The sequence below is a fragment of the Ostrinia furnacalis genome, unplaced genomic scaffold (assembly GCF_004193835.3).
Source record: "Ostrinia furnacalis isolate ACB-3 unplaced genomic scaffold, ASM419383v2 OfSCF5087, whole genome shotgun sequence".
NCBI lineage: Eukaryota > Metazoa > Arthropoda > Insecta > Lepidoptera > Crambidae > Ostrinia > Ostrinia furnacalis.
This window is the reverse complement of record NW_021135326.1, coordinates 192,544-216,607: the sequence shown is the minus strand read 5'-3', so window position 1 is coordinate 216,607 and position 24,064 is coordinate 192,544. Positions and strand designations below refer to the sequence as shown.

Sequence of the window (24,064 nt, the reverse complement as noted above, 5' to 3'; positions counted from 1 at the left end):
TTCACCTGATCTTTCATATTATAAAATATTTGGAAATCATCAAATAGATTGGTTAAACATACTTTGTAAAGGAAAAAGCTGAATTCCAACGAAACATTGATTGTTTAATCATTATTCTTTTCGACAAATCGTAAGAAAACACGCGGCAATGCGAATGTTAATGGAAATTCTCACTCATGCAATCATCATTCGTAAACTTATAAGTGTAGAACTCAATTATTCATCCAAATTTTAATTAAAACATAATTGTACGCTGCGCTCCTGAAGCTTCACTGTAGTATTTAAAAATAAATAAGTGAATGTGGATGTGGAATAAACACAAATGGCTGCCTAACCCCATCATAAAAAATACATCCGACCGTCTAGCTCACCTGCGAGATAACACTTGGTTCCCAAAAATGCATTATTGCCAAACGATTTTCATCCAAACCCCCTTTTTAGAAGTTCCAAAATAATTTGGCAATGTAATGAGACAATCGCATTAAAAATTCACAACAATAGTGGCTCTTAATTCCGTAGTGTAAAGCCTAAATTCGTTAGGCCATAAAAAAAGAATAAACGAGCGGCCGCAACCAAACATGGATCTTAAATCTGTTAGCGTACAGTCGAAAATGGGTTTATTGACTTTTAGAAGACATTAAGCCTATTTCAAACTGGCCGAAACCGCCGAAATGCATCGGAAGGTCAACGAACTCCGCCCGCCAAGGACAGTGCATTCCATTTTTAAATTTAAAGCTAGCGCGCCAATAGACGGCAGGATCTAAATAGCGGCCATCTTGTGGCGTCATTCTGCGCGGGAAGATTTTTTTAATTGCGGCGTTTGTTTAATATTTTCGTGTAACAATGGTGGCGGGGTATTATTTTGGCGTAATTTGGGAGCGGTAACGAGATTGCCTGGTTCGTTAGCTTTTAGTAAAAGGGAAGATTGTGAAACGACCATAAAACTTGCGAACCAAAGTAACTAGTCAGTTGATTATTTTCATCGCCTTACATCTTTCAATATCTTTTGTTAGCTTGTGAATAATTATAAATATGTCTAGATGCCCTTTGTAAGAAATTCATTTTGATAGAGCAGTGGACATAACCTATGACATGCACGTAGTAGAAAAGGGACATGCACGCTACTACTTACCTACATGCAAAAGGGTGGTGGATATTGTTAAGGTACCTTCTTGTAATTTACTCAAAACTAGCTTCTTGTAATTAACTCGAAAGTTTTTCGTACTAGAGGTACTGGTACCATTAACCCAGGTTACTCACATCGGCGAAAACATTTGTACACATTCGCGAATGATTCAATCACGCATGCATACACGTGTGTTATACGAGTGAATGACTTACTTTAGTTAGAACATTACCCTTTCAGTGTACTTACCATGAGTTTACGTTAGGTGTGCTCGCTAGCGACTGCGTAAAAAAATGACATTTAATTGTATGACATATTGTGCAGCGCCCCTAGCGGCTACTTTCAAGAAACAAAATCTTTATAGAGATTTTTGACGTACTCGCTAGCGAGCACACCTAACGTAAACTCATGGTAGGTACACAGTTTTCTGCTATCGTGTGTGACGTAGACGTCTGTCATTTTGACGAATGACGTGTGTCTATACAAGAATTCACTTGCTTTTGCCCTACACTTTGTGTAGAGTTCGATATTAAACTGTACATCTAATGAATACATTCTAATGAATCAAATAAACTATTTTTCTTTCTCTATAAAGATTGATATTTGACATGGCTTGATCGGGAAACTCACGTTAAGTCACGTTACCTACTTGAACTTTTGTGATATAAATTAATAATAAAAACAGCAAAAATATTAATCTTTTTAGCATCTATTAATATAACCACAATCGTCTTTCTTTTTAAAAATAATTTTAATTTTACCTAAAAACGACATTACCCACTTAGTGACTTTTTGTCACTGCATCTTCCTTGGGCAGTACCAAAAAGAGGCACTAATTTTCTAACCATAGAGTTATTTGTATTCAATGTATCGCAAGACGACTTTATGGCTATCAAAGTGGAAGTCTAATATCCGAATTTGTAATGCTAATCGGTACATGGAAGAGCGCTGCACGGCCCGTGAACCGTGACCGTCTGGGTTTGCTCGCATTGTCGAAATTGAACGCATTAGGCTGTTCATGTAGGCCAAGATCCTCTTATACGATTTGCCACACTGCATCCGTTCTGCGGTCAAGTCAAAATGAACGCAGCCCGCAATATGTATGTACAATATTATCAATCAGGGCAATCTGTCAGCGGTCGTGTCAAAGCAATCTGACAGCGGTGCGGTTTGCGTTCTTTGCTCGGCCCGCACGATCAAACCGCATCAATAGGAAATTTTTAGAGACCGATGCGATTGCGGTCCAATACCTGCCTAGCTTAAAAAAAGTTGTTCATACATGATGCTGACTTTAACCTGACCGCAGACCGCAGAACGTACCAGTGTGACAAATCCTTAAAGGTACACACAACACCAATTTATGATGACATTGTAGCTAAGCTCTTTACAAATATTAATTTCGACCTTTAATTCTATGGGTTTTTGTGTATTTAAAATGAATTAAAAGACCTTTATACATTACGATCTGTATCTGCAATTATCATTAAGGTTTTTTCGACGTCAAATACTGCATGAATTTGAGTTTAAAAGGTTGTTTTATTATGTACAAAAAGCTGTTTTGTTGACTTCAAAAGGATGCAATAACTAGTAGAAGTATTTTTAATATTTACAAGGACATTTGCCCAAAAATTCGCCTATCTACGATAGTATTCTGAATTTTCCAGTTCAATTAGTCTACACTCTCAAATGCAACTTTGTATCGCTTTTTCTTTTTCGAAAATTCCAAATAAGCGCAGGCTGGCTGCGACATGCAAGTCCGTTGCATACTAAACAGTGCACTTAGGACACTGCGCACAGTGAGCTTTGATTCAGTAGTGTTTAGACTTGAGTCTTTGATTGGAACACAGTTTTAAGTAACTGGCTTACTTAGAAATATGATTATGTGCTATGCGGGGCACGTTAGAAAGAGTGGTTAGACAGTTAATTCTATTGGATCCAAAGATCCTGGTTTCGATTCTCAAGTGAAACATAAAATGAAAAATAACTAGATTACATTGTTCATAGTTTGAACCACGTCTCATATCTGACATGCCCCCTATTAACTTAATACACAACAAAAGAAGAAAGATAAGTTACTAATCAGTACAAAAAGTTATGAAAAATCTTATAAGCACTTTAATACCAAGAAGGCATTTCTAAAATTTATCAATCTGACATGTAAAAAATTGACTGATTCTTCTTCGTCATTCCTCCGCTGTGCCTGATATCTGCCTGCCTGATCGTGGTGGTGAAACTGGTGATGCCAATAGAGACTTTCTATCGGTCCGTAGGCTGGGCTTTGAATAATAAAGAGCAAACAACTAATTGGGTAACCGCCTCTTACTTCTTCAGTTTGCGTTGAACAAAAGCGTGTTACAATCTAAATATATAACTCAAAGGTGACTGACTGATCTATCAACGCACAGCCCAAACCACTAGACGGATCGGGCTGAAATCTGGCATGCAGGTAGATGTTATGACGTAGGCATCCGCTAAGAAAGGATTTTACGAAGCTCCACCCCTTAGGGAATAAAACGGGATCCACGCGTACGAAGTCGCGGGCGGCCGCTAGTGTTCTATATTCTCTTTTATTCTTTGTATTTTAAAGGATTATGAGATTAAAAACTTGGTTATAAATAATATTCAGTCTATTAAAAGAGATGTATTCTGGGTTTATTTGTGAGAAGATATTTATATTTTATCGGTTTCCCACTCATTTTTTACCACAAATAATGTGCCTATTCTCACCCTTCTATTTGGGCCACATTGACGCAAAACAACTAATAATATTGCCTTGCTCGTGACGGGAAATAAAAAATACACACTTCTGTACGTGAATGGCCTGCGTAGACGTTGGCGGCTACGAAAACTGCGGACTACGCCGTAGCATAGACAAATCTAAGCAGGGATGTTATGGATATCCGTAACCGTGACCAAAACTATCGGATATCCGAAATAAAAAAAATACCCGTAACCGAAACTAATTCAAAATTTTCGGATATAGGCGGAGTCTAACTCTTAATATTTTTTTATATTTGTTACTTGTCTGGCATTTCCAGGCACCATTTAATATCCCCGCCTGTTTTACCTTTATCATAGGTGTCTTTATAGTACATACCTACTCGTAAAATGGCTATGGGGGTCGCGCAGCATCTTGCTATTTGAATTTTACATTTTTAAAATTCTAATAACCGTAACTGAAATTATCCGAAACTTTCGGATAATCCCATATGATTTCATATCCGCAACCGTACCCAAAACCGGTATAACATTATTATAATATCCGTAACCGTATCCATAACCGAAACTTTATATCCATAACATCTCTGAATCTACGTATAGGTGACTACGCCGTAGCATAGACAAATCTAAGCGTAGGTGACTACGCCGTAGCATAGATATTTCGTAGCGCTACGGAGTCATAGATGACTACGAAAAATGTTTGGTTTCGAGGGTTATTCACAAGGCTGCTTTGGTGTAAGTACTGTTTATGCAGGAATTAAATAACTTTTTATTTACTTGTGTTATTTTAGATTCGCCCGAAAAAACCCAAATTAAATAAAGTAATTTTAATTATTTTCTTTCAACTAGTTACTTTGCTACATCTGCGCATGTTTTCAAATTAATTCTTCAAACGCGTCCTGAATATTTTTTAATTAATAAAAACTTATGTGTCTTTAATAACGCGAGAGTGTCTTGGGTAGGATGGATGTTTGTTGCCTTTTAACACATTTACATTATTAGTAATAAGGATTTTATCGAGGAACAAAGTTGCAAAAGCCTACACCTTCGCGATAAGATTTATCACGCCAATATCGATTTTAAGCCATAAGCCCATTTTTGTCGTCTAAAATCATTGATAAGATTTTATCACAGCGCGCATTCTAGCTCAGCTGATAATAGATTAATCCGCAGCTGTTACAATCCACAATAGAATATAATCCTAATGCATCTAACATCTGTCCAGCTCCTCAGTGTACGTGGAACGCCAGCTCCACGACTATGACGTCAGCCGTCCCGTGTGTCGCGACATGTGTCGTGTCGTGCGAGGGGAAAGTATCGTGGGTGACGTGCAAGAAAACTATTAATAGTGACAACGTTAGACCAATCAATTGCACGTGTGTGCACAGTTAGGCAATGTATCTAGCAGCGGCTTTTTCTAGTGGATTGTCTAGGTCTACACTAAGGAAAGATTTAATTGTTTTTTGTATTGAATGGACTCCGAAACTACAGCTCCGATTCGAAAAAATCTTTCACTATTAGAATCATACACTATTTCTCATGAACATACGTAGGTGATACAAAATTTGCTGGGTCAGCCAGTTGATAATATAATAAATGGTACAAAGTAAGTAAGTATTCGAAATTAAAGCATTATAATAATGCTTTTTAATGCACTGTCCTGTCAATGCTATCTTTTCCTAAATTTCGTTTTTCTGTTTTTTACTGATTAACCTCTTTTTTTTGGGACTACCTAAGTCAAGGTTTCTTCATAATATAGACAACAAATTATTAATTAACCTGTTAACCTCTCCAGGTACACGAAATATGTACCTCATAAGTTTTCTACAATAGTCCAGCGGTCGATGGGAATCTGTCTGTTGCTGTCTTTCCCGAAGACTATAATCCGGGACTTTTCAAGACGAGAGTGAATAGACACTTACAGGGCAGATAATATGTACCATCCTAGACTGCATCCCACTTAACATCACGTGCGATTGTGGTCAAAAACCTGCCTTGATAAGCATAAAAAAACCACTCTTCTTCTCAAATCGGCAGTCCGCTGCTTACATCATCTATTGTCACGTTTGTATACTCTTTTTGTCCACCTGGGAATCGATCCCAGACCCTTCGGGTCCTCTGAGAGGATTACCATCCACAAGTATAACGCGCTTGTCAAAACTACATTCGCACTGCGAATATCATACAAAGCAAGGGTTTAATAACGACCCTAGTCATGCCGAAGGAATGCACCCCTTCGCCGTGCAAAATGAGGGTAGTTCATTCAATTTATGTAGAGAAACTTGTTAGGTCGTTATTCGGGTTTTGAAATGTTTTGGCTGATCGTTTAGTTAAACTGAATAAATAACCAGTTAGAGTTGAGTATAAAACCTACAAAAAAATCTTTTATTGACTTAATTCTATGTAAAAGTTTTATAAATAACTCTTACTTCCTGTGACAGTTTGTCTAAACTAAAGATATAGATTTCATTTGATTGTCTAAAACTCTAAATTAGTGTTCCTAGACAATTTTACGTTCGTTTTAGATTCATTTTCGCGATCCAATTCCGATGATTCTATATTTTTGAATCGAAGTTGATAAGAAGTATGTCACTTAACTAATTATCTGTTTAAGATGTCAATTTTAAAATATTAGCTATGTTGAATTACAAACCTTCGTAAGGTTGTAACCTTAAACGTTGCAATAATTTATTATGTGTAGATTAAAACAAAAACACAAAAGTGACTCATCCCATTCGAGCATTTTCCTTTACACAAGTAATCGTAATTACTACATTCTACAAACATGCATTATTACACATAAATTACTATGAAGCATTCCGCCCAGCCATTGATTGGCCGAACCACTCGTCCGCCAATGCAGGCCAAGGTGATGTGTTTGTCACTCAGTGTTGCCAGTCGGGTCTAGTCAGAAATTACCAGAAATATAAAAAAAAAGTAACCTTTTTGAATAAAAAGTAACCTTCATACGGAGTGCGGAGCGATGATTGTGTAAGGTTGTTCATGGATGGAAAATGAATACAATTGATCATCTAAATTCGAAAAGTGACCAGTCGTATAAAAACGTTTCATGGATTTGCGTTTTATATCGAAAAACATTCGCTAAAACTCATTTTTTTAACAAATAATAAATCAAATTCAAGTTTAAATGCACTTTATGACATAATTTTTAAATTGTCACTTTTAATATTTTTACTGAATACCCTGTAAACGTTAATTCTACAATTTCTGAAAAATCACCTAAAAGTAACCTTTTCATTAGTGTAACCTAAAAGTAACCACTGCAGTTCAAAAGTAACCTAAAAGGTTACTAAAGTAACCTTCTGGCAACACTGTTGTCACTTTCGAAACTCCCCTCTCTATACCTCCCCCTCCCCCTCCCTTTGTCGCTCCCCTCTATTCGGATGCAGTCGCGACGCATTCATAGTGCAAGTGAATGCAGTAGGTCTGATTTTTATTTTTCTTCAATTCTCGTAGTTATTTCAGCTGGTAAATGTAAGTATATAGAGAAACCAATGAAGACCAACCGGTAAAAATCAGTCACCATCGTTTTGAACGAAAACCCCTTTTTTTAAATAAAAGGTTACTTTNAGGTTGTTGTGGAATAATGTTGCAAAAGCTAGAGCTGATCATAGATGAGGTCATAAGACCGCATTCATCACAATACATTGTAGACGAATATAATCCTAATGCCCCTAACATCTGTCCAGCTCCTCAGTGTACGTGGAACGCCAGCTCCACGACTATGACGTCAGCCGTCCCGTGTGTCGCGACATGTGTCGTGTCGTGCGAGGGGAAAGTATCGTGGGTGACGTGCAAGAAAACTATTAATAGTGACAACGTTAGACCAATCAATTGCACGTGTGTGCACAGTTAGGCAATGTATCTAGCAGCGGTTTTTATCTAGTGGAATGTCTTAGGTCTACGCTTAGAAAAGATTTAACTGTTTTTGTATTGAATATTCTCCCAAACCACGGGACTGATTTGAAAAATTCTTTTACCAACAAAATTCTACTTTATTTTTGTTATACATGACATACCCATTACCCATGCGGTACACAATTCGCAGTTGATAACGGTTGATAAAAAAAACAACATTAACAGCACTGTCAATGCTATTTTTTCCTAAATTTCGTGCTTCTGTTTTCAACTGATTAAACTCTTATTTTTCTGGGACTACCTAAGTCAAGGTTTTTTCTTTGTAGAGCACAAGTTACTAATAGCACAAATTACGAATTAACCTGTTAACCTCTCCAGTTACACGAAATAATTATTATGTAACCTATTAAGTTTTCTAGAATAGTCCAGCGGTCAAAAATAAAAACGAAAATCAAAAATATTTATTCAGTTTAGACCACAAGTAGCACTTATGAACGTCAAAATATAATAAATAATAAAAAAAGAAAAGGTAGCCCTTATGGGGCACTTTACATGTCTCCTTATCTTTTGGGCACTACCAGCGCACGAGACAAACATATGGCAAGTGCTGAGAAGAAACGCCGGAACAAACTCAGTCACCACTAATTGCCAGGAATTATCTAACGGTAAGAATAACCAAATTCAAGTACAAGGTCGATGGGAATCTAACACTCTTCTTCTCAAATCGGCAGTCCACTGCTTACATCATCTATTGTCACATTTGTATACTCTTTTTGTCCACCTGGGAATCGAACCCAGACCCTTACGGTCCTCTGAGAGGATTACCATCCACAAGTATTATACGCTTGTCAAAACTACATTCGCACTGCGAATATCATACAAAGCAAGGGTTTAATAACGACCCTAGTCATGCCAACGGAATGCACCCTTCGCCGTGCTAAAATGAGGGTAGTTCATTTAATTTATGTAGAGAAACTTGTTAGGTCGTTATTCGGGTTCTGAAATGTTTTGGCTGATCGTTTAGTTAAACTGAATAAATAACCAGTTCGAGTTGAGTATTTAAACCTACAAACATTGTTATCTTGTACCTTAATTCCATGTAATTTTTTCATAGATAATAACTCTACTTCCTGTGACAGTTTGTCTAATCTAAAGATTTAGATTTCATTTGATTGTCTAAAACTCTAAATTAGTGTCTATATTTTTGAATCGAACGAATAACTTAACTAATTATCGTTTACGATGTCAATTTTTAAATGTTAGCTATCCTGATATAGTGTAGATTAAAATAAAAACAGAGTCGAAATGACTCATCCCATTCGAGCATTTTCCTTTACACAAGTAATCGTAATTACTACATTCTACAAACATGCATTATTACACATAAATTACTATGAAGCATTCCGCCCAACCATTGATTGGCCGAACCACTCGTCCGCCAATGCAGGCCAAGGTGATGTGTTTGTCACTTTCGAAACTCCCCTCTCTATACCTCCCCCTCCCCTTCCCTTTGTCGCTCCCCTCTATTCGGATGCAGTCGCGACGCATTCATAGTGCAAGTGCATGCAGTAGGTCTGATTTTTATTTTTGTTCAATTCTCGTTGGTAATTATTTAAGCTAGTAGGTAAATTTAAGTATATAGAGAAACCAATGAAGACCAACCGGTAAAAATCAGTCAGCATCGTTTTGAACGAAAACCATTGTTTTTTTTTAAATACATAAAAGGTTACTTANGTTACTTTGAAAGTAGAAAAGGCATCATTTTCAAGACCTCGCACTCATATGAGTCCAAAGTAAACCTCTGACTTCGTCTTATTAATGAAATTGTAGGCGGTATTTACAAACGAAACGAAAGTTATTCTTTCTCAAATATACATTGCTTCACTACATATTATAAAACAAAGTCGCTTTCCTGTCTGTCTGTCCATTTGAATTTTGATGCGGTTTTTTTAATAGATAGAGAGATTCAAGAGGAAGGTTTTTCAGTATAATTTGTACCTGTGCGAAGCAGGGGCGGGTCACTAGTACATAATAAGAGCACTCTATTGTGGAGGACTGTTACTTTATAAGCGGACATCTATAAACTCAAAGGTGACCGACTGACTGACTGACTGACATAGTAGACATCAACGCACAGCCCAAACCTCTGAACGGATCGGGCTGTTTTGCATGCAGGTAGATGTTATGACGTAGGCATCCGCTAAGAAAGGATTTTACGAAACTCTATCCCTAAGGGGATAAAACGGGATCCACGCGTACGAAGTCGCGGGCGGCCGCTAGTTCTTTAATAAATACACCAGAGTCTACTGCAATTGCCTATGTTATGGCGCATCCTTGAATGATGTATGTGTGTGGCCACGGCAGGCCTAGGATAGTGTGTCACTGTGTTCTCGGCAAAGAATATGATAGCGAAAACAAATCAGTAGTTTGATGGGTTGTTTTATAGTTAAAACTTGTTATTGGAAAATAAATGAAAACCTTTAAAAAATAGGCAAAGTTGGCTGGTTTTGTTGTGCGATGCGTCATTTAACACACGTTTATATTATTAGGGATATTTTTTACTGTATTACAATTTTTATTTGAAAACACCATACAATTCCGTAATAGGACAAACTCCTAAAGATTATTCACTAATTACTACACTAACCACTGGGTCTATGCTTTTTATGTGAGAACTTTTGTATACCAACATGGAGCAATAAAGAATTTGAATTCGAATACTTATCTGAATTTCCTCGTGTAAAAAAAACCATAAAAAGTACGCGAATCTTACACCTTTCAGGAAAAAATACTACCTTAGTTTATTATCTTAGTGCGTTTAAAGATAAGTATTCAAGCTCTACCGGTTCAGAACTATGTGGAATTGAACGGGTTCTTATTATAGCCGATTTATCAGCGCCTGCGCATATAATAGTAACAAGTTTGTGGAGAAACGCGGGGATGCAGAAAAACAAAAGCTGCTGTATTGCATAACGTGGCACACGCTGCTTCATTGTTGCTATTGGTTCCGGGTTCGATTCCCAGGTTTAATTTGAGAAAAACGGTATTATAATTTAAAAAAAAAACCTCAAGCTGTGAGTACTAATGTAACTAGTTTGTCCCGGGGGAAAGTTAAGCTGTCATTAGACCCGCAACTAAACTAATCAGAAGAACATAGGAGGAGTTCGAAGTTAAGGTCCGACTGTAGAAACTGATCTAAAATTTGAATGTAGGTAATGTGAGTTAGATATATCTGCTTAGTTTAATTCGTATTTATTAGCCCCTAGACTAAATTCTTACAGAAAAGAATAAGTATAATATCTCAAGCTAAAATAAGATACGTCTTGTTTTCAACATAATTTCATAGATAAAACAAATCCTACATGTTCTTTAGCACGAGAGAGTAAACAATATACACTGTGACGAATCAATATTCACGCGAGAAAAGTTAGAATATATCTAAAAGTTATTTCAGTCCTGAAAAACACATTTACGAGTGAGTAAACACTCCGAAGAAATGTAAACGAAATTGCGTAAAGGAGTACTTTACGCTAAAAAGAAAAAAGATTTATAATATTTTATCGAGGATGATAAAATAGTAGTGAGATGAAAAAAAAGTAAACACTGAGTTTGTAGTACTTTAGTTTTATTTTACTTTTTCATTTGTCTTTTACAATAGACCACAGTGTAAGTTACTGGTGCTTCGAATAGGCGAACACATATTGACATTTTATTTGTCAACAGTCCCTCATCATCTTTTTGTTAATACAAGTTATTAACAAATTTTTTTTATGAATTAATATGAATTTTGGGAACTATTTTTTTTTAATTGTATAATTTCCCAAGGATTCTAAGTATACCTACTTCTTTATAATATGTTGACATGGCCCGAGTGCCGCAAGCGCACCGTCACAAACGCATAGAGCCATAAACGTCAGGCGAGCTATAAGGAAAAGTGCGCAGACAGCCTTGAGCCTGCTTTACGGCCTATGCGCACTCAACGATGCTTTGTCAGACTATCGCGGGAGTTTGAATATCGAACGTTAAATTCGAACACAAATTTGAAATTCGCTGGAATATTAAAACAAAAGACTGAACGTTTATTTTTCTTTTTTTATGGCTTCGCTATGCCTGTTCTATTTTTAACCCCCAAAGCTAAAACAATAACGCCTCTCTTTTAGTGTTTGAGTCTTGAAAAACGTCTAAAAAGTTCTCAAAGAAAATATTATTACATTTTAAACTCATTGTTGTTCTTTTAAAATTTAGTTACCTATATTATTATGTACATTTGATTAAAAAAGAATGGCGTAGAATCACTTGTCAACAACATTAATGAACTAACAAAGACGCATTTACTTTTCAAAATTATTCACCGATTCTTAATAAAATGCATGCATAGTGATGTCGGAAATTCAACTGTCGATTAATCAATAGTTTCTTCCAAAATAAAAATATATGATGAACATAATCCGCTGCACGAGTTTGAATTCTAATGATTGTAAACAATAGTTTGATGAGCATAGTATGTTTGTCGTTAGAGTGTAGCCTTAGTAGAGATGACTACACACGAACTGTAACATCTGCACTGTACCTACACAGAAAAAACCTACACAGAAAACAGAAAAATGTTCTGTGATATACCCATATCGTATCGTGCTTTCGCGATGTAGGTACAGACGATAGCACGTCGAGGTATACCTAATACACGGTGGTCTCTTATGGTATTACATAATAGTAAAAAAAATAGCTGCGATTTTGCAACAAATAGTCTGATGTGCTATTTATAACCTGAGACACTTCCTAGTTCAGGTACCTACCAACATTCTTACTTTCTGTTTTTCCTGATTTTTATATAGAAATAAACTTACTTTGCTGGCGACTGTAGAAATGAAACATATCGATACGTCGCCCCATCACTAGCGCTAGCGACGTCATTCTAAGAAGCGGCGCGGGCGCAGCTTCCGCGCACACGAGGCCGCCCGGTGCAGCCCCTCGGTTCTATCGCACCGCACTACCGACTTGCTATGCGAATTCACTTGTAGTTAGGTATTAGCATTTTAATTTAATCAAAATCGAAAATATTGTATTCAATTTTTACCGGTGTTTTGGCACTTATGGTGCCACTTATGGTGTACTATAATAAAAAGGTAGCCTTTAATGAACTGAGAATATTACTAATTAATACTAAGAAAGAGTATTTTTTTCAGTTTGAAGATTTTCACCAATGGGTTATAGCGGTGGGACCACGGTTAATAGGGGGTCTATCAAGTTAATTTTTCTATTTTTTTAGTAAAAAAAAATAGGAATGTTTCCTGAATTAGTCCGTCTCTGTCGGTTAACTTATCAAAAAATACTAGACTCACTTTTTTAAACTAATGAAAATTTAAAGAGTTAAAGCGCGCTTCTTTTGAAAGAAGAGGCCCGTGACGTCAAGGCGTGCTTAAAAGTGTAGCACTTTGTGACGTCACGTGGAAGTTCAACGCATCATAACTTCGTAATTACTTGTTTGATTGACAAATAAGAATATTATGTTCAATATATTTGATAATGGCATTGACGGACTAAAAGTTCTTTTAGGAAACTAGCCTGTGATTTTATTAACGCTAAGAAAATTAATAACTAACTCAAGTAATTCTTAAATAACGTTCATGCTATTCCAAACTCTCGCTCGCAACGCGTTTGCTATGCGCCTCGGCTGACTAGTCGCATCCACCGGTTGGCCTCGGCCACGTTTGACTACGGAAGGGCCCTTAGACAAGGCAGCCGGCCTTCGGCGAATACTGCACTTGATGTAAAGGGAATGCGTAAAGGCAGAACGTTTGTTCGTACTGACGCGGACGCTTTGGTTAAGTTGATAGTGATACGTTCTGTCTTTGAATGTATTGTGGAAAGTATGAGCTTTAGAGCTTATTTTTACGCAAGTCTAAATCTCTATTTAAAAATTAATTGTTAACTGGTTAACTCTAATTCATTGAGAATAGTTGTGCTTTATTATTCGAATGTTGTTCCTAATTAGTTTTGCGATTTAAAACATTGTTACTCTGAGTATTTTTCTTTATCGCCAAGAAAATACATGTAACTAAATTCCCTCCAGCTGTAGGAGCTTTTTTGGGACTGTCCCTACCAGAAGAGCAGGACTTAAATACTTGAGTAATGCCCGTTTTCACCATCAATCCCTAATTTTTAAGTGACCCCTATGAAAACAAAATTCCTGTTATAAGTGTTACCATAGGGGTCACTTTAAAATTAGGGATTGATGGTGAAAATAGAGGTTTAAAAGTGACTTGTTAAACTTTTAATTAATTATGAATAGTGTGTGCTTTTATTGTTTGAATGTTGTTCCTTATTAGTTTTGCGATTTAAAACATTATTAATCTGTGTATTTTTCTTTATCGCCAAAAAAATACATGAAAGTACATACATACAGTTAGAAGTAAGATAGCCAGTTCCTCCGTGGTTGAGGATTCCGGGTGAGGCTCGCTTCCACCTTCGGCCTGATCATCACACCATCAGGTGAGATACAGGCCAAGAGTTTCCTCGTTGTGGATAAATAAAAAACGAAATTCATTCCAGCTGTAGGAGCTTTTTTGAGACTGTCCCTGCCAGAAGAGCAGGACTTAAATACTTGAGTAAGACTCCTTTACTCATAGGTTATTACATTACAAAATATTAACACTTGTAGTTACTACATTGTCTTGTCAAAGTGCTAGTCTAAAATAAAAGAAGCTAAACACCAAACTCCATAATACTTGTATTAAACCGAAAACAAGTCTAAAAGGTAGAAAGAAGTTACTCGAAAGCTAAAGGAAGTGTTTGAGTCGACGCCATTTAACGATAAAGTTGTAAAAATGTACGCCGGCCGCCTGACGTTAGGGGGAGTGCACACTCAACAGGCAGTTGGTAATTTTGCAGCTACGTGTAGAGACTACCTTTACAAGAGTGTACATATTTTTTTGTAATTGGTTCTGTTTATTTTGTAATAGAGGACCTCTTTGAAATGGTTCATCAAAATTCAAAATTTTTAACACCCAATACGGGCCGAACAAACATTACTATGAAGTATCACACACGAACCATTCACAGAACTCTATTCAACGCACAGCGTTTCACGGGTGTAAAAATACTGAAATGTAGAGTTTGCATGTTGTACTTATACTTTAATGTAATAATACAATTATATCACCAAGAAAGATGTGAAAGCGCAACCATTGAAGTTTTTATAGTGTAGCTACTGTAGTACAGTTACTAGGTACTTTTTATCGTATAGAAAGCGAATCAATCATTTTTCTTTAATGAGCTTTGGTATGTCGTAAAAGAAAATCAAAAAATATTTATTAACCTTTACAATTCAGGTACTTAAAGGCAATACAAATTAGGCCAAGGATTTCAAAACTAAATTGTGAGGGACTGGTGCCTGAGATAGGTTTCAAAAGAGAGACCTGTGCAACGGGAAAGTAATATATTTTTTTAAACTATTATGTTGCATTTTTTACTATAAAATTATCACTTCACGGGAAATATTATTTACCGTTAAAATAGATATTGTTGCAATAAATCCCGTGAAGTGATAATTTTATGGGAAAGTAATATATTTTACGATTTTTTTCTTAGGTAATTCGGTTACCCTGTAGAATTCGCTGCGATCAACCCAGTGTACCGCCTCCCTTACACTCAACACGTTGCGTGCAGATTAAAATCCTTGATGTGATCGAGCTATTAATAAGCAATTACACTTCTCATACATAATAATTATTGTTTAACTCGCTGACGGATAAATCTGACTTGCCCTGTCAAAACTGATCTGATGAAAATAATAAAGGAATATTTTAATTATCAATTAATAACAATGAGAAAGGACGTCTGGCGTAGTGGTTTATGTGCCGACATACGATAGCTGCGTTCAAACCCCGCTTGGGGCAAATATGCACGAGCATTGATATGGATATTGTATTGTCTACCTGTCTATATCCATATACAATGTTAGTGAAGTTAAATGGATGCACATGAATATACTGTACGTATCCTACTGTGTAAATAAAATAGTACCTTTTCTCGATGGACCGACGACCTCAAGATGTTTTATATTAGTGTAGAGGCTACATTGAATAAGATTTCGTGCTTCTTAGCTTCATAGGGGAAGGCTTTACGTCTAGCAATGGGCTGCAAGGCTTTAGGCTATATAACATCACTCTACAGCCAATAGAGGCGGGGCAGTAAAGAAAATGTTGCTAAAACGGGAAATATTATTAAAATATTTTCCGTATTATTATTTTTTTTCTTTTATCCACAACGAGGAAGCTCTTGGCCTGTATCTCACCTGATGGTTAGTGATGATCAGGCCGATGGTGGAAGCGAGCTTTACCCGGAATCCTCAACCACGGAGGAACTGGCTACCTCTACTCTATTACTTATCAAGCAAATACATAGATTTTGATTTGATTTGAAACCATTTTCACGCGCACGAAGTCGCGGGCACAGCTATCACTTATATTGCAGCTGCATCAGATGCTACAGTGTTTACCTTGATACCGTCGTCTGTTCAAAAGAACCCATATAATTTAACTCTATAACATTAAACACATCCAAGGTATTTATGAATACGACGTATTTATGAACACTAATTACAATTAAAGGATACGGCAATTATTCCTGAAGCATTGGAAAGGTCGTACATTTCATTATGCCGATTAATAAATTATTTCTATGCTCATTATAAAGTGTAATGTTGTGACTATTGTGTAAAGTGAACGGTAAAAGTGTAGAAGAATAAAATAATATGTAAAAAATGAAAAAAAAAGAAGGAAAAACAAAATTGTAGCTCTACACCAGAAAATCTTTAGCGCAAAGAAAAAAGCAACCTTTTCTGCATTTGAATTCCTGAAATCATAAGTTCTGAATGAATATTGGATCTTTCAGGGCAAACTTTCTCTGTTCCAGAATGTAGGTAGGTACACGTTTTGAGTGAGATTGTAATTGTGAATGATTATTATTGGTTCGTGTGTGTCACTTTGCCACATAAGTATTGTCTATGAATGGGTTTCTGGGATCCTGTGCTTCGACGCTCACTGTGAGACCTCATAGTAATGTTTGTGAATACGGGTGTATGTGGCTCAGTCAGACCGACGACGACAGCGCATTACTTAATTTTTTTTAAATACTAGTAATTTGTATTGTACAAAAGTATCGTTAGCCCCCCGTAGTAAGCTAATTATGCTGGTGTTACGAGTGGGCTTACCACAATAGTCAAACGGCGGGATTCGAACCCGCGTTCCATTACATTGCTTTCGTACATCAAACCAGAGTTTGGGACCAAAAAACCTGGTTTAAATCTTATTAAGCTTTCTTCAAATCGTAGATGTAGTGAGCGCAAGACCGGTCGTTATAGAAATCCTTGGGGGAGGCCTTTGTCCAGCACTGGACGTCATTTGGCTGAAACGAACGAATGAAGTCTTAGGTAGAGAGTATCTACGCTTTACCCGTTAACATACACTGGAGACAGAGATTGATTCCATCTGATACCTACTCCAAGTGGAATATCACAATGTGGTTCATAGGTGCCGATCAGATAGTCTGCGCCGGAGCAACAAACTTTGAAGGTTTGTTTTGCCATTTACTACGACGTTTCTTTAAATAGAATGTCCGATTTAATATTTTATACTCAATCCAAACGTCAATAAAGTCCGTAATAGTTTATACTTCTTTATATTTGCTGATTAGGTACTTAAAATGATATTTTTACTTCAAAACAAGTGTTTTTTTCCACGCATCAAATAAAGGTGCATACATCAGTATAGTTATGATGAGTTTAGACTAAGGCTGGATTGCAACACGTTACTTTAACGTCCTACAATAACAAACGTCAGTAGTCTGTCAAACTCCATACAAAAACTCCGGTTATCGTTACAGTTACGGTTAAAGTTAGGTGTTGCAACTCAGCCTTCGTAGAGTCTCGATTTCTCTCCTTCAAGTTCATTGTAGTAAGAAAGTAATTTACGCGTACTTTTTCCTCACAACCGGCTCAAAACAATTCCGTTTAGTGCTAAATATAAGTCGTAACTAAACCTTCACTTTAACTCGAGTCATTGCAACTAAAAGAGCGGCAAAAGGACCAACAAGCCATGTAGGAAACAAAGCACTGGCCATAAGCGATTGACGAAAAAAAAACATCTTTACCACTTTAACGAGACACTTGCTCTATCCAATTCTCAACTTTAACTCTACAATTTTAGAGCTCAACCCACGTGCAAGTTAAACTGGTCAGTGCAGACTATTCCATTTTTAAAGTTGGTTTTCCAACTAGCTGAATGTGGGACACATTGAGCGAAAATCTTAAGAGATATTTGGCACAGAGATTCTGTGTTGTGATTGGTCGGCGCCCGCGCGTGCGATAAGGACGGTAGATCATTTGTGCGGCCAAATGACTCCGCATTGGTGAGATGGGACTATCAGGGTATACTTTGATTGATTCGGTAGAGAATTTGCGTATAGAAATGGTGAAGAGAGAGCTAGTTCCATATGATAATCAAGGTTAAGTAATTATTCTGACTCTATGTGATAAAAGCTATAGAAATGTCATAGTTAGTAGGTACATCATTGGACATCCATTGACTGAAATGATGATAATAATGTTTATCATTTCATATTCCTAATATAACCGCTCTAAACCGATGTAGCGACAGTATCAAGCCTGGTGATAAAATGTTAATCAAACACAATTAATTACTTGTATTAACACTTATTACGGTATTAAACATAATAAAATCGATGATGTTATAGGTACAATGATCAGCACATCAAGCTGTCTATTATAGTCGTTTAAACATTTATTACAATAACAAAGGATCATAATGTTTGGCTTATTGTCCCGTTGTTTTCACAACCTGTAAGAAAGAAAATCTTAAAACTAAAAACTGAGTAAAACACCTATTATGTCTTTAGAAATTAGATGTTGAAATAAAAATTAAGTAAAACTGTAAACTGTTTGTACACCTATTACAAATAAATAAATAAACAGTCACACATTAGCTTTATAAAGCAAAGCTCTATGTAGATTGTAGATGTCGCCATTTGAACACAGAGGGCGCTATGCTATGGTATACTAGATAGGAAAAACAAAACCTCGCTATAAAAGTACAGTCGCCAACACACCACACTATTTTCTTTTTAAAATGGCGCCTATTACAACTACTTTAGATGTCACAATGTTTTGTTTGGTGTGCCACCCTCTGTACAAATGAATAGTTTACTTTAAAGAACGATGGAACATTACAGAATATAAAAATTGAGTAGGTAACTGAAATAATCTTCAATTTTGAGTAGGTACGTAAAATATTGCCGGTATTTTTAAAACAATTAGTTTTCCAAACAAGAATTCAACGAAACATTGAAGCTAACAGTTCTTAGGTTACACCCTTGAACTTGGGAAATGTTTTGTTAATTTGTTTTTGTTTTAATTACACATTTGATATGCCGCGAAAACTCACAAATTCCTGCCAAGCCTACAAACTTATTTGGTACCTATATCGTTTTATTGTTGAGAACTAATATTATGTACATAGTACATGATATAACGCACAGAAACTTATTTTGTCTACACTAATATTATAAAGAGGAAAACTTTGTTTGTTTGTTTGTTTGTAATGAATAGGCTCAAAAACTACAGGACCGTTTTTAAAAATTCTTTCACCATTCGAGAGCTACATTATCCACGAGTAACATAGGCTATATTTTATTTTGGAAAAAATAGGGTTTCCTAAAATATGTAGATAATGTAGTCCACGCGCGCGATGCCGCGGGCGGAAAGCTAGTCACAAATAAAACAGGGAAAGTTCTAGAAAGAAGGAATTGTTCTAGAAGAAATGGGTTCTTTTCGTTTAAATTATTTAAAAGGGAAGAGATGTGATAAGAACAATATATTATACAAAGGAAGGTACTTACTGACGTTTCAGTATTTATAATCTAAGGAAGAAGATATTTCTTCTTCCCTGCAGACTTTCTATTTTCTCTTCAAATCCGTTTATTTAATTTTTATCTTTGAATTTCATTGCGTTGCACGTTACTTAAATATAAAAATAAGGAATATTATTCTTTAGTACACTAAGCTAAAGAAATTTCATGCAAGTCATATGAAAAATTTAATATCGAGCTTTTAATACCAAGTAAAAAAATGCTTATTTATAAAATTACTTNGCAAAATCACAGGAATCGTAAGAAAAAAGGGATATCCGTAACAACTGGGTTAACGAGACCCTTGCTCTATCCAATTCTCAACTTTAACTCCACAATAATAGAGCTCAACCCACGTGTAAGTTAAACTGGTCAGTGCAGACTATTCCAATTTTAAAGTTGATTTTCCAACTAGCTGAATGTGGGACACATTGAGCGATTAGTGCTAAATATAAGTCGTAACTAAACCTTCACTTTAACTCGAGTCATTGCAACTAAAAGAGCGGCAAAAGGACCAACAAGCCATGTAGGAAACAAAGCACTGGCCATAAGCGATTGACGAAAAAAAACATCTTTACCACTTTAACGAGACCCTTGCTCTATCCAATTCTCAACTTTAATTCTACAATAATAGAGCTCAACCCACGTGCAAGTTAAACTGGTCAGTGCAGACTATTCCAATTTTAAAGTTGGTTTTCCAACTAGCTGAATGTGGGACACATTGAGCGAAAATCATAAGAGATATTTGACACAGAGATTCTGTGTTGTGATTGGTCGGCGCCCGCGCGTGCGATAAGGACGGTAGATCATTTGTGCGGCCAAATGACTTCGCATTGGTGAGATGGGACTATCAGGGTATAGTTTGATTGATTCGGTAGAGAATTTGAGTATAACCATTTCTGGTTAAGAAAGAGCTAGTTCCTTAATGAAGGCAAATTTTATTCTGACTGTATTTGACAAAAGCTATAAGAAATGTAATAGTTAGCTGTGGATGTCCAGTGACTGAAATGACGATAATAATGGGTTTATCATTTCATATTCCTAATATAACCGCTCTAAATCGATGTAACCGATATAAAATGTTAATCTAACACATTAATTACTTGTATTAAAACTTATTACGGTATTAAACATAATAATATTCGATGATGTTATAAGTACAATGATCAGCACATCAAGCTGTCTATTATAGTCGTTTAAACATTTATTACAATAACAAAGGATCATAATATTTGGCTTATTGTCCCGTTGTTTCCACAACCTGTAAGAAAATCTTAAAACTAAATACTGAGTAAAACACCTCTTATGTCTTTAGAATTTAGATGTTAAAATAAAAATTAAGTAAAACTGTAAACTGTATACCTATTACAAATAAATAAATATTCATACATTAGCTTTATAAAGCAAAGCTCTATGTAGATTGTAGATGTCGCCATTTTAACACAGAGGGCGCTATGCTACTAGATAGGAAAAACAAAACCTCGCTATAAAAGTACAGTCGCCAACACACCACACTATTTTTCTTTTTAAAATGGCGCCTATTACAACTACTTTAGATGTCACAATGTTTTGTTTGGTGTGCTACCTTCTGTACATATGAATAGTTTACTTTTAAGAAGGATGGAACATTACAGAATATAAAAATTGAGTAGGTAACTGAAATAATCTTCAATTTTGAGTAGGTACGTATTAGTTAGGTACAAATAGTTTTCCAAACAAGAATTGAACGAAACATTGAGGCTAAGTTCTTAGGTTACACCCTTGAACTTGGGAAATGTTTTGTTAATTTGTTTTTGTTTTAATTACACATTTGATATGCCGCGAAAACTCACAAATTCCTGCCAAGCCTACAAACTTACTTGGTATATCGTTTTATTGTTGACTAATAACTAACTAATACATAGTACATGATATAACGCACTGAAAACTTATTTAGTCGCAAATAAAAAAGCTGGGAAAGTTCTAGAAAGCAGGAATTGTTCTAGAAGAAATGGATTCTTTCCGCTTAAATTATTTAAGATGTGATAAAACAATATACAAAGGAAGGAACTTACTGAGAATTCAGTATTACTAATCTAAAAAAGAAGATCTTTCTTCTTCCCTGCAGACTTTCTATTTTATTTTCAAATCCTTTTATTTAATTTTTATCTTTGAATTTCATTTCGTTGCACGTTACTTAAATATAAAAATAAGAAATAATATTCTTTAGTACACTTAGCTAAAGTTTCATGCAAGTCATATGAAAAATTAAATATCAAGCTTTTAATACCGAGTAAAAAATGCTTATTTCTAAAATTACTCNAATTACTTAGAATTTCTGATTGGACTAAAAATGTCCTAAATTTTCGAGCAATTTACTATTTCAGGCTTTTTACATTTTCCTGTTTTGTTCAAAATTTAATTGAGAAACAATATGGCGGGTCGGCGCGCGCGCACTTCGTAGGCTTCAAAAAAAGAACACACGCGCAAGATGGCGACTTTCGCCAGTGCCTAGCGCCGCTGACGTCACTGGACGACGTGTCCTTGTCGGCTTGTCTAGCTTTTATCCAGACATTTAGATAAAATAAAAGAAGTCTGAATAAAATTGTGCCATTATGCAACGCGGACAGTGGACACGACCCACGACCGTTTTCTTTGTTGAGTAAGTTGATTTACAATTTTATTTAGATTTATTCTAGCTATTTTTGTTTCGCTTGCTATAGTAGTTCAATTGCGCACTATTTATTCAGCTTAAACTCTGTATTAACCACTGGGATTTAATATAAAATATTTTTAAATTAACATAAAATAAAATAAATTCAAAAAATACTCACCAAATAAATCAACGGAACAAAACACAGGAAAGTCCAATGAATTAAAAAAATAAAAATTGTAAATGAATAACACAACACGACACAAAGCACTACAGTCTTTTGCTCAATAAATAATTTAATTTTTAACAATAACTATGCCATCATCGGACGGTGTCTTCTGAAAAAATATAATGGCAAAATAAACAACTGCCCCCCGCGGCGGACTTTGGTCCAAATCGCTCATTAGAAATACGCGTTAAAATTTTCGAAAACCGATTTGAATTGGAACTAGATTCCAATTGGCGAGAGACTTGGGAGTTCTTTATTCAAAAAACCGCGGCGCACTGTGCTAATAATGTGCAGGAAGCACGTCTTTTCCTATTTGATAGTAGACGTTGAATATTTTCAAAAAATCTCCAACGAGCGGTTTGAGCCAAAAAATCTAACCTAACCTAACCCTGGCGGGCGGGCGACTGGCGGGCGCGTAGGGGCCGCATTGCCAAATATTTTTTTTTGCATCTCGGCCGAATTATGCACTTGTATGCGACTTACGTCGTCCCTTCATTGTAGTGGTGCGACATGTACCGATTGGGCATTTTTATGTCCTCTGCGTGTGTGCATCACGCACACAGACGCGACTCACGAAATTTTCGTCGGTGTGCGCGCAGGCCCTTCGGAGCAAAGTTTATTTAAAAAATCCACGGTGTTATGTAAACATGTGTTTTTTTTCCCCAAAAATACTTAGGTTTTGGGAGGGTCGTTGACCGCGTTTTTCGGGAACTGACTAATTTCGCTAAAAGGATACGTTTTGATGTGTTCGGAACAGAAGCCGTTTCCGAAGTTTGTGTCGGCGCGGGCGCAAGTTTTATATGTATTTGTAATTTTTAAGATGCGATGACCTCTTCGATTCATTTTCGTGTGGATGTGATTCAGCTACGTTGTTGTCGGTCGCCGCGTGTCCTTGGGCCGTCCTAGGCGTAGACCGATGGAAATAAACTCGGCTGATGGACTGCATTTAGTAATGGCGCTCGATGCCGATCGCGTTTTGTTTTAATCTATGCCTGACTCGTGGGACGATGTGGTTCAGATTTATATTTTAAATCTACACGTTCGTATACTCGTATAATAAAGACGAACAAAGAACGCAAATCAAATGCATATTAACTTATAATGGATGCACTTTGTGTCCTTGTGACATAATAATACGATTATAATTTATAGCCGATGGCTTGACGTCAATAAAATTGATTACAACTCAAATAATTAGCGAAACACAGGCCGCTACCACTAGTTCGTTTGCTTCTATACAATAATACCTACATGGTGAGAAACCAGTGCACTGTGCACCGTACTTAGAGAAAGAGTTTTACATTACATTACAACTTTACCACGTTGATGTGGTAGAGTCCATATTTCAGACGTTAAAAACGCTTTAAGTGTAGGTATAAATAATCTTGAGACTATTTTAAATCAACTATCAGCTGCATTTTTGCAATCAACCATCGGGTCTTATAAACAAATCCTCCCTAGACTTACGCCCGTATTCACAAACATTACTATGATGTCTCACAGTGCGCGTGGACGCACATGGTGACACATGAACCAATCACAGAGCTCTATT

At 36.2% G+C, this 24,064-nt stretch overlaps 1 long non-coding RNA gene across 1 annotated transcript in view; it reads right to left on the bottom strand.

Annotated features, from left to right (window-relative positions):
* LOC114360582 (uncharacterized) overlaps positions 1–22,926 on the bottom strand; it is a 109,728-nt gene extending 86,802 nt beyond the window's left edge. The window contains exon 1 of the long non-coding RNA XR_003656526.1: positions 22,465–22,926. This is a non-coding gene — a long non-coding RNA (uncharacterized LOC114360582). The remainder of the gene's footprint in view (positions 1–22,464) is intronic.
* Positions 22,927–24,064: the final 1,138 nt, after the last annotated feature.